The sequence below is a fragment of the Equus asinus genome, chromosome 8 (assembly GCF_041296235.1).
Source record: "Equus asinus isolate D_3611 breed Donkey chromosome 8, EquAss-T2T_v2, whole genome shotgun sequence".
Lineage (NCBI taxonomy): Eukaryota > Metazoa > Chordata > Mammalia > Perissodactyla > Equidae > Equus > Equus asinus.
The window spans coordinates 10138681-10155851 of NC_091797.1; positions in this window are offsets into that span (position 1 = coordinate 10138681).

Below are 17171 nucleotides of genomic sequence, written 5' to 3' on the forward strand. Positions count from 1 at the left end.
AGCACTCTTTTCCTGGAATGGGCAGGACATCAGCATTTCTCATCTTGGCCCCAGCTACCTGTTGCTGAGGCTAAGTCTCCTGTGAGTGCAATGAGATAGGGGTTCTACTTTTCTGTGCAGCTGACACTCGTGGAACAGAAGTTCTACCTTGAACACAGCACATTGAGAATACTGGGGCCTTTATTACCCTTGCCCCACCAGCTAGGGCAATGGTTCTATGCCAGAAGAGGCAAGACCAGAGAACCTCAGGCTGATGCCTCCACTCCTCCACCAACTGTTGAGCTCCTAGAATGAGATGTCACTAAAAGAGAAGCTTGTCATTGTCCCCACCCCTAGTTCCTGTGTCCTGATTTAGAGATTTTCCCTGGGAGGAGAACAGGCTGTAAAACAGATGGCTCCTAATCTCTTCACAAAGGAGCTGAGTTCTTTGTGACATGATGGAGAAGTTCCCCATAGATGCTCTCAAGAACAGTAGAAATTGTGGTGAAAGGCAATTGGGAGGAAACTCGATACAGGACAAACTATAGGCTGCCTAGTTTTCATGAAAACCATGGAATAAGATAGCTAAGGGACAAAATAAATATCAGACATTGATGTCAGCAACTATTCTTTCAAAGGAGAAGAATTTGATTGGATTACTTTGTAGAACAATTCATCCCCTAGGGCATTGTAGAAAACAATAATGCAACCAGCCACAGTTGGTGCATTTTAACTGTTGGGTATGCGCAGAGAAAGAGGAGGAGAACCCTCCCCAAACCACTGTCACCCCATGGATGACTGTGGGATGCTGCATCTCCCTGAGAAGAACATAGAGGCTGTACACTGCTGGAGGGGTGGGGAGTGGACTTCACTGAAATTATCCAGCCAATCACTAAACTAGCAAATGAGAATAACAAGTCCTGGAGGCAAGAGGACACCAGTACACAGAGCTGCTACAATGTATTGTTTAAGATGTCTGGTTTCCAACAAAAACTTAAAAGGCAAGCAGAGAAACAGGAAAGTATAACCAAGACAAAAGCAGGCAACAGAAACTGACTGTGAGAACAGATGTGTCAGAAAAAGACTTCAAATTAGCCATTATACACATGTTCACAGAACTACAGGAAAACATGATTAAGAAGTAAAAGAAGGTATGATGACAATGTCACATCAAATAGAGAGTATCAATAATAAAGAGAAATTATAGGAAAAAAACCAAATGGAAATTCTGGAGTTGGAAAGTGCAGTAACTGAAATTTTAAAACACTCACTAGATAAATTGGACTTCATCAAAATTTAAAAACTTCTGTGCTTCAAAGGTCACCATCAAGAAAGCGAAAAGAACCCAAAGAATGGGAGAAAATATTTGCAAATCATTTATGTGATAAGAGACTTTTATATATATATATAGTTTCCCCCAACGGCAACATCTTGCAAAGCTATAGTATGGTATCTCAACTAGGATATTGACAATGACAGAGTCAAGATGCAGAATATTTCTATTACCACAAAGATTCCTCCTGTTGTCCTTTTATAGACGTACCCTCTTCCTTGCTGGCCCCACTTCCTCCTTAACCCCCTGGCAACTACTAATCTGTTCCCCATTTCTATAATTTTGTCATTTCAGGAATGTTATATAAATGGAACCACACAGTATAACCTTTGGGATTGGCTTTTTACACTCAGAATAATTTTCTGGAGATTCTTCCAAGTTGTTCTGTGTATCAGTACTTTTTTCCTTTTAATTGCTGAATAATATTCCATGGTCTGGATGTACCTCAGTTTGGCCATTCACATGTCAAAGGACATCTGGGTTGTTTCCATCTTTTGGCTGTCACAAATACGGCTGCTATGAATATTTCTGTACAGGTTTTTATGTGAATATAAGTCTTTATTTCTCTGGGATAAATGCCCGACAGTGCAATTCCTTGGTCACATGGTTTAGCATGTTTACTTTTTTAAAGAAACTGCCAAACTGTTTTCCAGACTGTTGCTGTACCACTTTACATTCCCACCAGCAATATATGAGTGATCAAGTTGATCAATGAGTGAGCCACATTCTTACCAGTATTTGGTGTTGTCATTATTTTTTTTTTAGCCATTCTGATAAGTATGTAGTGATGCTACATAGTAGGTTTCATAATGTAGGTTTTCCTAATTTACCATTTGGAAAAAATAGTAAACAGTAATTTTCCTAATGGTAAATGATATTGACCATCTTTTCATGTGCTTACCGTCTGTATATTGTGTGTTAAAATGTCTCTTCATGTCTCTTGCCTGTTTTCTAATTGTCTTTTTTTTTTTTTAATATTGAGTTTGAGAGCTCTTTATATATCCTAGATGCTGGTCGCTCATCGCGTATGTGGTCTGCAAATATTTTCTCACAGCCTGTAGCTTGTCTTTCATCCTCTCAATAATGTATTTCACAGAGCACAACTTTTAATTTTGATGAAGCCCATTTTATCACTTTTTCCTTTTATGGATCATACTTTTGCTGTTAACTCTAAGAACTCTTTGTCTGGTCTTAGATTCCAAAGATTTTATCCTATGTTTTTTCTAAAATATTTATAGTTTCACATTTTACATTTTAGTTCATGATTCATTTTGAGTAAATTTTCTATAAGATGTGAGGTTTAGGTTGAAAGGCATTTTTGGGGGGACTACGGATGCCTATTTGCTCAGACATATTTGTTGAAAAAGCTATTTTTCCTCTATTGTTTTTGTGCCTTTTTCAAAAATAAGCTGGAGATATTTGTGTGGGTCTATTTCTGGGCTCTCTCTTCTGTTCCTTTGATCTACGTCTATCCCTCCACCAATACCAGACAGTCTTGATTATTGTAGCTACATAATAAGTCTTGAAGTTGAATAGACTGATTACTCCCACTTTTCTTTTTCAAAATTGTTTTAGCTATTCTAGTTCCTTTGCCTTTTCATATAAGTTTTAGAATAATCTTGTCTAAATCTACAAAAATCTTGCAGGATTTTGATTGGAATTGCATTAAAACTGTATATCAATTTGGTGAGAGTTGACATTTTTACTATGTGGAGTATTCAAATTCATGAAAACAGCACATTTCTCCATTTATTTAGACCTTCTGTGATTTCTTTCATCAGCATTGTGTAGTTTTCAGCATATAATCCTGTACATGTTTTGTTAGATTTATACTTAAAATTTTTTTAAGTGATGGTAAATGGTATTGTATTTTTAACTTTGGTGTCTATATGATCATTGCTATATATACAAATACAGTTGAGTTTTGTATATTGATCTTGTATCTTGTGACCTTGCTGAACTCATTTATTAGCTTTAGCAGAGTTGTTTTTTTTTGTAGATTCCATGGGATTATCTACTTAGTCAATTATCTTCAAATAGGGACAGTCTTTATTTCTTCCTTTCCAATCTGTATGCCTTTTATTTCCTTTTCTTGCCTTCATGTACTGGCTAGAATGTCCAGCACTATGTTGCATAAGAGTGGTGAGAATGAACGTCTCGCCTTGTTCCTGATCTCATACCATAAAGTATAATGTTAACTATAGGTTTTTTGTAGTTTTTGAAAGTTTCTATCACAAAGCAGTGCTGAATTTTGCCAAATGCTTTTTCTGTGTCAATCAAAAGTATAAAGTGATTTTTCTTCTTTAGCCGTGTTGGGGAGGGCTGGGGATGAAGATACCTCCTTATGGGCTGATGAAGGTGGAAGTCTAGGCTCCCTACCCAGCCTTTGCTGGTATGGTTGATGTTTGGCTGGAGTTCTTTGGACCTCAGAAATATGCAGGTCATGTTTTTGGCTTTCTTGTGTCCATATTTTCTAACAAAGCCTTAATTCCTCAGGGGCATACTAATAAATATGCTAATTGGTATAATTTAGGGAAGCCAAGATTTTAAGTCCCTAGATTGATTCAAAATTTATTATCAAATGTATCTCTGATATTCCTTTGAAATGTACAATTTTAGTTGTAATTAAAGGTTCCTCAAAATGACCACTAGTTCTCAATTACTCTTTTTTTTTTTTTTTTTTAAAGATTTTTTATTTTTTCCTTTTTCTCCCCAAAGCCCCCCGGTACATAGTTGTGTATTCTTCGTTGTGGGTTCCTCTAGTTGTGGCATGTGGGATGCTGCCTCAGCGTGGTCTGACGAGCAGTGCCATGTCCGCGCCCAGGATTCGAACCGACGAAACACTGGGCCGCCTGCAGCGGAGCGCGCGAACTTAACCACTCGGCCACGGGGCCAGCCCAGTTCTCAATTACTCTTGGTGAAATTGTGCCATTTGGAAAGCTAGGAGCATTAGTTAGGACAGTAATGACAAAACATATAAGAAGTAAGTGCCCATTCCAGTAACCCATGAAAACTGAAACAGATAAAGTGTTGTTTTTGCATCTTTTGTCTCCACATCCTAACTAATGGCTAGCTGTCATTAACATAGGCCTGAAAATCTGTAGTCTCAGTTCAAACAGGTGAAAATAATCAAGTCAGTTCTAAGGGACATAAAACCAATACTGAGGAGAGTTTTTATAATATTTTGAGAGATGACCCAAAGCAAAGTTTGTTGAAAGGATGACATTCTAACAAGACTTTCTGTTCATTAGTTTTCAGGGCCAACTCAAAGAATAGTCTAATCAGACCTATGCCTGCCTTTTCCTCCAAGGCTTTCCTTTACAGAAAAAGAATACAGAAGACATCAAAATGAAAGGTAAAAAGGAACGGGAGACATTGATACAAACCAAATTTAACAAAAAGACAAAATGATACAACCTTATCAGAATCCAACATTTTATTCTTAAACCTAAGAGTAAAAAAATAAACTTGTGTTGAGGGGCACCATGAAAGGTTAGGGCTGAGATTGGTGTGAAAGTACCTCATCATTACGGGCAAGGTGGACTTAAGCAGTCTCAGATGTGCACACAATTACCATGCTGAGGATCCTGGTCCATTCTAAGAGGGATCTCAACAGAGTCTCTGCGGGACCTCTAAATTGTCAAAGCCCACCAATGGCAGACCAACATTGACATGCCTAAGTCATAATAAGCCAAGTATAGTTAGCTTGCTACATCAAGGGACCACCCTCCCCCCCCCTCCCCCCCCACAACCATGGGCAAAGTTTAGGAGAACCTTAATCTAAGGAAGTTAGGAAGGGCTTTTGCCGGTGTTAGTACTTGTGTTGAGTGGTTTTAATGCAGGTCCTGTAATGTGGGTAACTGATTGGAATAGGTAGGCTGGAGAAGTGAGGCCATTTACTGATTGGTTCAAGCTCAAAGCAAGATTTTTTTAACTGGAGGGCAATGCTTCTGTGCCTTTAATTGGACCTTGGGTCTATTACTGTGGCTCGAGTTAAGATCCTTGAGTGGGTACTTGGGCCTTGGGTCTGTTATTCTAGTTTATGAGTTAAGATCTTCAAGGGGACATGGGCTTATTTCTCAATCCCCTAATTTACCTTTTGCCTCATTTTGAGTTTTCATGTATAGGCACACCTCATTTATCTAGAGATAATGATTCTGGTAGTCATTAATATCTGAAACACAATAACATCTTGACACATAGCTTTGCCTGGATTAATTTGTAAAATAAAGACATAGATTCCTTTCTACTCTTAAAATCCTATGACTTTTTAAGTAAGTTAAAAAGTAAAGGATATGAACAGACTGTTCACAAGAAAACTAATACAAACGCTTCTTATATTTTAAAAATGCTTAGATTTAACCATACAAAGAGAAATGCAAACTAAAACTACAGAGGTACTCTTTTTTACCTATACGTATTATAAAGATAAAAAATTTTATAATATGGTATATAAGCAAAGATGTGGGGCAAGTGACATTTTAAATTTTGTTATTTAGAATTTGCTATTTAACGATGGCTAGTAGAATTCTAAATTTACACATTAATGAAGAGCAATTTGGTAATATAAAAATTTATAATGTAACACTCTTTTCAGGTGTACTCACAAATGTTTGAAGTGGCACATGTACAGAGAGATTCCTAGCAGCATTGTTTGTAACAATAAAAAATTGGAAACAACCTGAATGTCCATCATTAAGGGACTTACAAATAGAAGAGGATACATCCATACAGTGGAAACATTTGCACCCATACAAAAGTGGCCATTAGAAATTAGGATAGTGGTTATGTTTGGGAAATAGTGACTGAACAGTGCTTGGAAGGAGCACCAGGGAATTTTCTGGGGTGCTGGTAATGTTAACTTCTTTGACCTGGTTACACAGGTATGTTCATTTTGTGGAAAATCATCACACTGTACACTAATAATTCAGGCATTGTTTTGTATATATGTTATACTTCAAGAAAAAAATTTAAATGAATCAAGCATCTTTATGTAGACTTATGTGCAATGATCTTTAAGATACATTGTTAACTAAAAAAAATCAAAGTTCACAATAGTGTATATAAAATCATACCATTTGTGAAAAATATATGTACATGGTTGTATATGCATAGACAATTTGGAAATCTAGATAAGAAAGTGGTAGGAGTGGTTGCCCCTGGCAGTGTGTGTGGTACCAGATATTTTTTAATAAGTAACCTTTAAAATATTTTACCATGTGCATGTATTACTCATTCAAAATTATTGGAATTTATTAATTTAAATAGTTCATTTTTATTAGCTCCCTAGGGCCTAAAATAAATGTAAACATAAAAATGATTCTACATTAATGCTGGGTGTTATCCGCAGACCCTGCATCATAGCCTCTGTGCTGTTTAGCCTTCATCACATTAAGCAGGTTTTTTGCATTCTTGAGTCCAAGATGATCGGAAGCAGCAGATCACCAGAGACAGGGGAGGCTTACTAGAGGTTAGCCTGCTGAAAGGTGCAGGAGACGATAATAGCTGGAAGGGAGGGGTAGATAAGAATTACAAAACATAGATGAAATAACCCAAACAAGTCATACAATCAGGATTATTTGGTTTAGGAGCAAACAGCCCTACCTGTTCATTACTTTTGAACTTAGGATAGAGCAATTGCTGTTCACATGTTCAGCTTAATGCATAACGATAGAATAATGCCAAATAGATTACTTTAGAAATCAAGAGGTATAGTCTTTACCCACTGCTAGTGTGATCATAAAATGGAATTATGTGGGAAACACACGACCCTGGAAGTGGTACCAGCACTGTGTGGCAGATAGCTCCAAGGAGCTAGAAAGAGCCTGTCGTTTCCTTTCCTCTTTTTTGTCTCCGAATCCTGCCACTCTCAGATACAAAATGGTCCATTTTTTTCTGAAGATAGAGCTTGATTATCTACTACAAAGATCCCAGATAATTGTTTTCCTTTAATGAGTCTATGTGTGAGGTGTGTGTGTGTGTGTGTACTTTCTGGTATGCTGTTGCTTACAGCAGCAAAATCAAAATATAAAGCAGTGGGACACTTGTTAAAGAAGGTCTTACCTCCAACCAGAAACAAATAATCAGACATAACAACACTAAAGACATTCCTATTCAAGTGAGGGATAAAACAAACATATCTGTTACCACTACTCTTATTTCCGGAAGTCATAAGCAATGCTATAAAATAAGGAAAAGAAAGTGACCGTTATTTGAAGAAGAACCTTTTTGCCCCTGGCCAAAAGACCCATTTGAAACAAAAGAGTAATGTGGAGACTTAAAAGGAAATATAAATATCACTTTTTTTTATACAGCAATGACCAATTATAAAAATAAAAATATTTCACTGGAAATAGCAACATATAAAATGTAAAAATATAAAATACATAGGAATTAAATTCGTAATTAGATTAATAAATTCCTCTGTAGGACCTATAGGAAAAAAATGCAAATATTTACTGAGGAAAAGAAAAACCATAATTTAAGCTGACCTTGTTCCTGAATTGGAAGAATCAGTTTTGTCAAGATATAACTTCTTCCCAGATTCAAAAATAACTTGTGTCATTGGAATCAAACTTTCAAAAGTTTTTTGGGGAAAAGAGAGTTGAGGAAGATCAATCAAGATGATTGTAAAACTCATCTGGATTATTAGATTTATGAAAATAGTCAAAATAGTCTTTAAAAAGAAAGAATATTGAGTTATAATTAACTATTAGATGTTATAAGTTACAAATTTCTAATAATTAAGACATTGAAATGGCAGAATTAAAGCATGAATTTATTTCATTTCTCTCCCAATTTTTTTTCCTAAAATGAATATAAAGAAATTAAAAAGTCCACAAAGACAGCAACAGAGATTTTGAGAGGTTATAAAACACTAATAACTACCTTTTATAGAGTGATTACATGCCTGGGCTGCGTTATGCATAAAATAACCTTATGAGTTATTATCTAGTATTATCTCCTTTAGACTGTTGAGAAAACTTTAGGAAACAGAAAATTGAGTAGTAACTGATTTCACAGGACACAGGAAGCAAACTGGTTTGCCCCAGAAAAACCCAGAAGAGGCTCAGAATTGATATCAGCTGTAAGGGATGATGTGAAATAAAGTTCCACGTAACAAAGAGCGGTTGAAGACTGCTTCCAGGAGCTGTGCACCCCTCCTTTTACACCCTTCCACATATCTACTCATGAGACATTCTCTGCGCTAAGTTAAAAAGATGTCCAGGATGCCTGCTATAGTTGTGGGCATGACTGAGAGCTGAAAAGAGAATTCATTGCAAGTCTGTTTTGGGAACATTGTCACTTCCAATCCCTTTTCTTTGTCCTGGATGCAAAACATTATCAGCCAGAAGAACCAAGGGATCTTCTGGAGAGCAATTCAGCACTGACCAAAAGCCTCAGCCTCAGACTGATATGGAGGATACCCCCCAAACAGATGGCTTTCTACCCAGTGACTCCTAAGTGAAGCTCCCCAGGTAACATATTAATTATGAAAGAGCATCCCAGGATCAAATAGAAAGGCCCTGAGGAGGAAAATTAAATTTAAGCTAACAAGATTAAGGGATCTTGGGTGAAACAAATAATGCCCAGAAAAATAATATTTTTAAAAAATGTGTGTCCAGAGGGATAAATAAAGGGCATCCAGAAATAAGCATAGTATTTTAATGAAAAAGAAACAATCAGAGAACAAGAAACAAGTCTTGGAAATTAGAATTTTGACAGCTGAAATTAAAAATTGAATAGGTGGCCGGATGTTATATGGTCAAGGAAGTCTCCTAGAAACAGAAAAAGAAAGAAGCCCAGAGACTTAAAAAAAACAAAATAACATTGTAGAGAAAAGATAGGATACATAGAGATCAAGTCCATGATAATTGGATTCCCAGGGTAACTGGAATTCCAGAAAGAGAGAAAACAAAGAGTGGGGAGGAGGACATTATTTAGAAATTATATTCAAAGTAATAAAATAAATTTTCTCAGAATTGAAGGATGCAAGTATCCAGATTGAAAGGGTTCATCATGTACCCAGCACAATGAACAAAAAAAGATACACAACAGGCACCTTTTCATCCAATTCTAGTATATCAGAGAAAAAGAAGATTAAAAGAGCCTCAAGGAGTAGGAGGAGGCAGGTTCTGAATAAAAGAATGAGAATCAGGGTTGCCTTAGGCTTCTGAATAGCAACACTGGATGTAACTCTCTGGAATGAACACAGAGATAACCTCACCATCTTTCTCTCACTCCTCTGAGAAAGCCAACAAAGGAACAAGGAAAAATTAGAAACAACAAAACAAAGATTAAAAATGTATTGCCCCACTTTGTCAGCAAATAGGTGACAGACAAAATCTGCAGAACCCCAAAGAAAAGCAATTAAAATTAAACAAAAAATGCAAAGAACATCAAGGCATCTTATGAGTGGGAGATCTCAGAAAGTACCAGCAAAAGTAGACTTCCCAAAAAGGAGAAACTCATGCAGAAACGCAAAATCTATGACCTACAAATCTAACAACGGAGGGGTGAAGTAAGCCAAGCTTCAGCAGAAGTCATGAGCTTGGGATGCAGAGAGAAAAGGCAGAGAGAGCAGCTAGAGGGCTCCTAGCAGCAGATCTCAGAAAGATCCCCCCAAAACACTCCCTGCAGGTGAAGGGCCGTCTGGCAGGCCAGGGCTCTGTCCCCTGTTTGCTGCTGAAGGGCCTGGGGAGGCAGGGCTGCTGACAGATGTCCTGCCAGACTCAGCTTGGGGCAGAGAACCAGAGGGAGCAGGGCTGCACAAAAAACGTCTCAGAGGAGCCGTACCGGCCAGAAGCAGTGGTCTCTGGGACAGCAGAGAGAGGGCCTGTGAGTGGCTTCCCACATCTCTATTTGACCCCACCTGCAAATAGCTGGACCGGGAAAAACCATGTCATTCAAAAATAAATTTTCAAGAAAGACTATGGCACACCATCAGTACAAAGATTTTAGAAGAAAACATGTGAAAAGAGCTGCAAACTTGATAAATGCATGAAAGACATTCACAGAAAAATGTCAGGGAACAGATGAAGATGCTGACCACACATTCCACCACAGGGTGAAAATCTCAATGAAACCATCATCTTCTTGTAGGAAGACCACAGAACATGCATGCAGGAAAAAAAATAAAATAAAGCAAATTTTAAAATATATAAATTTGTAGCATTGTTTTATAATACTTTTTTTTTTGAGGAAGATTAGCCCTGAGCTAACATCCGCCGCCAATCCTCTTTTTGCTGAGGAAGACTGGCCCTGAGCTCACATCTGTGCCCATCTTCCTCTACCTTATATGTGGGACGCCTGCCACAGCATGGCTTGATAAGCAGTGGGTAGGCCCACACCCAGGATCTGAATCGGCGAATGCTGGGCCTCCAAAGTGGAGGGTGCAAACTTAAGCACTGCTCCACCAGGCCGGCCCCTGCTTTATAGTACTCTTAATAGTTGTGTTATTTTTGTATTTACTACTTTTTTTGTTGTTTAAAAGTATAAATTCTTAATAACCATTATTCATGAGTGGAGTTAAGAATTGTATAATTTATTCAGAAGAATTTCAGCTAGAAAACAAAGTATTATACATTTATTTTGATCTCAAGTGACTTTAAAAAAAATTTGTTAGGGAAATTTTAAAACACAAAGTCAAATGAACTCCTCCCTTCACACATACTTAACAGCCATCTTTAAAATATTATCAACCTGTCATTCTTCAGGTAACATTTATTGATTGGTTGTGAAGTGTATGGAAACTTCCCAAGCCTGCCTTACCCTCATTCAAAACTCAAAAAAATCCCCAATAAACTAGGTCAGTGGCAGAATTAGCGTGAAACTAATAAAGTTTCCTTGCATGGATACATTCCAATAAAGGGGCTGTAAGAAATATCTTCACATATTTATGTTTTTGTAAAATTTGCAAAAATTAGACATTTCAACCATAGTAAGTTAAGACCACCGTCTCTTTCCACTTCAGCTGCCTTTGTTCGTACTTTCCCCTTCTCTTGTGACCATGGAGTGGCAGTGAACATTTCTGGGATTTTGTTAAGGACTGACTGGGAAATATTTTTGTGCTTTGCAATCCTTCCGTGTATAATTACATTATTGCTGGCCATGTCAGTTTGGGATGTCATCTAGAACTACTCTGAATGGTGATCAGTTCAAAGAATACCTAAGAGCACTCACTCCATAGGACATTTGAAATGCCCTGAAATCTTATAGCTCAGATATCAGAGAAACTCAATAGAGGTTTCCTCAGATTTGACAACAATCGTAAAAATTATATTGCATTACTAATAAAGAATTGAAAATTTGAATGAAATCTCTGTAAACTGTCAAAAATAAAAAGCAAATTTCCATCAACTATGTTAGCAGATACTCTAAATTAGCTTCCTGTTCCTCCTATACAAAAGGATATTATAAAGTCGTCAAATGAAGAGACAATCAACATGTATGCTTTTCTTGGTCTAAATAAATATTTCAAATAGTATCTAACAGTACATTCATAATCTTGTGGGGTTTTTTCTTAAATAGAACTTGCCAAGTTCGATAAGCAATAGGCCCCACAAAACCTGGAACCATTTATGAGGTTATTATATTATCCTTGTGGAAAGATGAGTAAATTGAAGCTCAGAGAGACCAATCAATTCTCCAAGGTTGTATAGGTATTAAAAGGTGGAACATGATTTAAAATCACACTTTCAGTCCCTAAAATATTGGATAGTAAATACAAAGAACCATATGATAGTGTTACTTATCTATTCGTGACACACTGTGTGACCATGCCGATTCACTTAACCTCTTGAAACTTCAGTTTCACTGTGTACATAAAGAGATCCTACTAGATCATCTTTAAATTGCCCCTCAAAAACCAGGCCGATGGCAGCTACGTTAAACTTAGTACCGGGTGGAGGGCACAGTCTATCACAGGGCATAGGACGAGGGTTGCTGGGCTTCTTGGACACATTAAAATTTGTAGAAATTTGATGATTTGTAGTATATATTGCTTTGCTAATACTGACTCTAGGAAAATTCCCCCTTGTCCCAAAAGACTAGATAGGGGTGAATAAACATAATTACACTGAGATTTCTCTTCAGTTAACCAACCTAGAAGAAAAGAAAAATTTATAGCAGGATACTACTGGGCAGTGCTTTACCTAACTCATTAAGCATGTCTAGATTAGGGGTAATTTTTAATTAAAATTTTCTTTTGAGATAATTGTAGATTTACGTGCAGTTGGGAGAAATAATACAAGATACCATATATCTTTTACTCAGTTTCCTCTTGGTGAATCTTGCAAAACTATAATACAATATCACAACCAGGGTATCGACAGTGATGCAGTCAAGCTGCAGAACATTTGCATCACCACAATATCGCTAGCATTGCCCTTTTGTAGTCACACTCCCCTCCCTCCCATCCTCAACTCCTTAACCCCTGACTACCGGGAATCTGTTCTCCATTTTTAAAATTTTGTCATTTCAAGAATGTTATACAAATGGAATCATACAATATGTAGTCATTTGAGATTGACTCTTTTCACTCAGGATAATTTTCTAGAGATTCATCTAAGTTGTTTCAAATAACAGTAGTTTGTTCCTTTTTATTGCTGAGTAGTATTCCATACTATAGATGTACCACAGCATTTTCATGCATGTGGATGTTCAGTTTTTCAAGCGCCATTTGTTGAAAAGACTATCCTTTCTCCAGTGAATTGGTTTTGCTCCTGTGTCAAAGATCAGTTGATTGTATGTTTGTGGGTCTATTTCTGGTCTTTGTTCTATTCTATTTCTCTGTCTATTCTTTTGCCAATGCCAAACCGTCTTGATTATTGTCACTTTATGGTAAGTCTTGAAGTTGGGTAGTCAATCTTCTGACTTTGTTCTTTTTGTTTAATACTGTGTCGGCTATTCTGGGTCTTTGTCTCCATATAAATGTTAGAATCGGTCTGTTGATATCCACAAAGTAACTTGCTGGACTTTTGATTGGGATTGCTTTGAATCTAAAAAGCAGGTTGGAAGAACTGACATCTTAACAATATTGAGTCTTGCTATCCATGAACCTGGAATATCTCTCTATTTATTTAGATCTTCTTTGATTTCTTTTCTCGGAGTTTTATGGGTTTTTTAACTGTTACATTAATTTTTTAAAAAAATTTTTATTGAGGTCATATTGGTTTATAACATTGTGTAATTTCAGGTGTACATTATTATGTATCAGTTTCTGTATAGATTGCATCGTGCTCACCACCAATAGTCTAGTTTTTATCTGTCACCATACATATGTGCCCCTTTACCCCTTTTGCCCACCCCTCAACTCCCTTCCCCTCTGGTAACCACTAATCTGTTCTCTGACCACATGTTTGTTTATCCTCCGCATATGAGTGAAATCATATGGTGTCTGTCTTTCTCTGTCTGGTTTATTTTGCTTAAAATAATACCCTCAAGGTCCATCCATGTTGTTCCAAATGGGGCAATTTTGTCTTTTTTATGGTTGAGTAGTATTCCATTGTATATATATATATACACCACATCTTCTTTATCCATTCATCAGTTAATAGGCACTTGGGTTACTTCTATGTCTTGGCTATTGTGAATAACGCAGCAGTGAATATAGGAGGGCATAGATCTCTTTGTATTGTTGATTTCAAGTTCTTTGGATAAACACCCAGTAGTGGGATAGCTGGATCATATGGTATTTCTATTTTTAATTTTTTGAGAAATCTCCATACTGGTTTCTATAGTGGCTTCACCAGTTTCATTCCCACTAGCAGTATATGGGGTTCCCTTTACTCTACATCCTCTCCAACTCTTATTATTTCTCATCTTGTTAGTTATAGCCATTCTGACCCATGTGAGGTGATATCTCATTGCAGTTTTGATTTGCATTTCCCTAATAATTAGTGATGTTGAGCATCTTTTCATATGCCTATTGGCCATCTGTATATCTTCTTTGGAAAAATGTCTGTTTATATCCTCTGCCCAATTTTTGATTGAGTTGTTTGTCTTTTTGTTGTTGAGTTGTATGGGTTCTTTTGGAAATTAGAATTGAAAATATTTTGGAAATTAACCCCTTGTCAGATATATGATTTATAAATATTTTCTCTCAGTTGGTGGGTTGTCTTTTCATTTTGTTCATGATTTCCTTTGCCTTACGGAATTTTTTTAGTCTGATGTAGTCTCATTTGTTTATTTTTTTCTTTTGTTTCCCTTGCCTGAGTAGACATGGTATTCGAAAAGTTCCTGCTAAGACCGATGTCATGGAGTGCACTGCCTATATTTTCCTCTAGGAGTTTTATGGTTTCAGTTCTTACATTCATGTCTTTAATCCATTTTGAGTTAATTTTTGTGTATGGTGTAAGATAATGGTCTCCTTTCATTCTTTTGCATGTGGCTGTCCAGTTTTCCCAACATCATTTATTGAAGAGACTTTCCTTTCTCCATTGTATGTTCTTGGCTCCTTTGTTGAAGATTAGCTGTCCACAGATGTGTGGTTTTATCTCTGGGCTTTCATTTCTGTTCCATTGATCTGTGTGTTTGTTTTTGTGCTAGTGCCATGTGGTTTTGATTATTATAGTTTTGTAGTGTATTTTCAAGTCAGGAATTGTGATGCCTCCAACTTTGTTCTTTTTTCTCAGGATTGCTTTGGCTATTCAGGGTCTTTTATTGTTCCACATAAATTTTAGGATTCTTTGTTCTGTTTCTGTGAAGAATGTCACTGGGATTCTGATTTGGATTGCATTGAATCTGTACATTGCTTTAGGTAATATGGACATTTTAACTATGTTTATTCTTCCAATCCATGAGCACAGAATATCTTTCCATTTCTTTATGTCTTCTTCAATTTCTTTCAATAATGTCTTATAGTTTTTATTGGATAGGTCTGTCACTTCCTTGGGTAAATTTATTCCTAGACATTTTAGTCGGGGTTTTTTTGGTGATTTTAAATGGGATTGTATTCTTGAATTCTCTTTCTGTTAGTTTATTATTAGAGTGTAGAAATGCAACTGATTTTTGTGAGTTAATTTTTTACCCTGACACTTTGCTGTAGTTGTTGATTATTTCTAATAGTTTTCTGGTGGATTCTTTAGGTTTTCTATACATAGAATCACATCATCCACAAACAGTGAGAGTTTCATTTCTTCCTTTCCATTTTGGATACCTTTTATTTCTTTTTCTTGTCTAATTGCTCTGGCCAAAACCTCTAGTACTATGTTGAATAGGAGTGTTGAGAGTGGGCACCACTTGCCTTGTTCCTGTTCTCAGAGGGATGGCTTTCAGTTTTTCACCATTAAGTATGATGTTGGCTGTGGGTTTGTCATACATGGCCTGCATTATGTTGAGGTACTTTCCTTTTATACCCATTTTATTGAGAGTTTTTATCACAAATGGATGTTGGATCTTGTCAAATGCTTTCTGTGCATCTATTGAGATTATCATGTGATTTTTATTCCTCATTTTGTTAATATAGTATATCATATTGATTGATTTGTGGATGTTGAATTATCTCTGTGTCCCTGGTATAAGTCCCACTTGATTTAATGTATTGCTGTATATTATTTGCCAATATTTTGTTGAGGATTTTTGCATCTGTGTTCATCAGTGATATTGACTTGTAATTTCCCTTTTTTGTGTTGTCCTTCTCTGGTTTTGGTATCAGGGTGATATTGGCCTCATAAATGAGTTAGGAAGTGTTTCATCTTCTTCAATTTTTTGGAATAGTTTGAGAAGGACAGGTATTAACTCTTCTTTGAACATTTGGTAGAATTCTCTAGAGAAGCCATCTGGTCCTGGACTTTTATTTGGGGAAAGGTTTTTGATTACTATTTCAATCTCTTTACTTGTGATTGGTCTATTCAGATTCTCTCTGTCTTCTTGATTTAGTTTTGGGAGGTTGTATGAGTCTAAGCATTTATCCATTTCTTCTAGGTTCTCCAATTTGTTGGCATACAGTTTTTCATAGGGTTCTCTTCTAATGCTTTGTATTTCTGTGGTATCCATTGTAATTTCTCCTCTTTCATTTTTAATTTTATTTATTTGAGATGTCTCTCTTTTTTCCTTAGTGAGTCTAGCTAAAGGTTTGTCAATTTTGTTTATCTTCTTGAAGAAGCAGCTCTTAGTTTCATTGATCCTTTCTGTTGTTTTTTAGTCTCTATTTCACTTATTTCTGCTCTAATTTTTATTATTTCCCTCCTTCTACTGACTTTGGGTTTTGTTTGTTCTTCTTTTTCTAGTTCTGTTAAGTGTAGTTTAAGATTACTTATTTGAGCTTTGTCTTCTTTGTTGAGGTAGGCCTGTATTGCTATAAATTTTCTTAGGACTGCTTTAGATGCATCCCACAATGTTGGTAGGTTGTGTTTTCATTTTCATTATTCTCCAGGTATTTTTGATTTCTTCATTGATCTGATTCTTGTTCAGTAGCATGTTGTTTAGTCTCCACATATTTGTGACTTTCCTAGGCTTTTGCTTGTAGTTGATTTCTAGTTTCATAGCATTGTGGTCGGAAAAGATTCTTGATATGATTTCAACCTTCTTAAATTTATTGAGCCTTGCCTTCTTTTCCAACATATAGTCTTGCTTTGAGAATCTTCTATGTGCACTGGTGAAGAATGTGTATTCTGCTATTTTTGGATAGAATGTTCTCTATATATCTATTAAGTCCATATGATCTAGTATTTCCTTTAAGGCCAGTGTTTCCTTGACTTTCTGTCTGGATGATCCATCCATTGACATAAGCAGGGTATTTAGGTCCCCTACTATTATTGCATTGCTGCCAATTTCTCCCTTTATGTCTGTTAATAGTTGCCTTATATACTTTGGTGCTCCTGTGTTAGGTGCATATATATTCATAAGTGTTATGTTC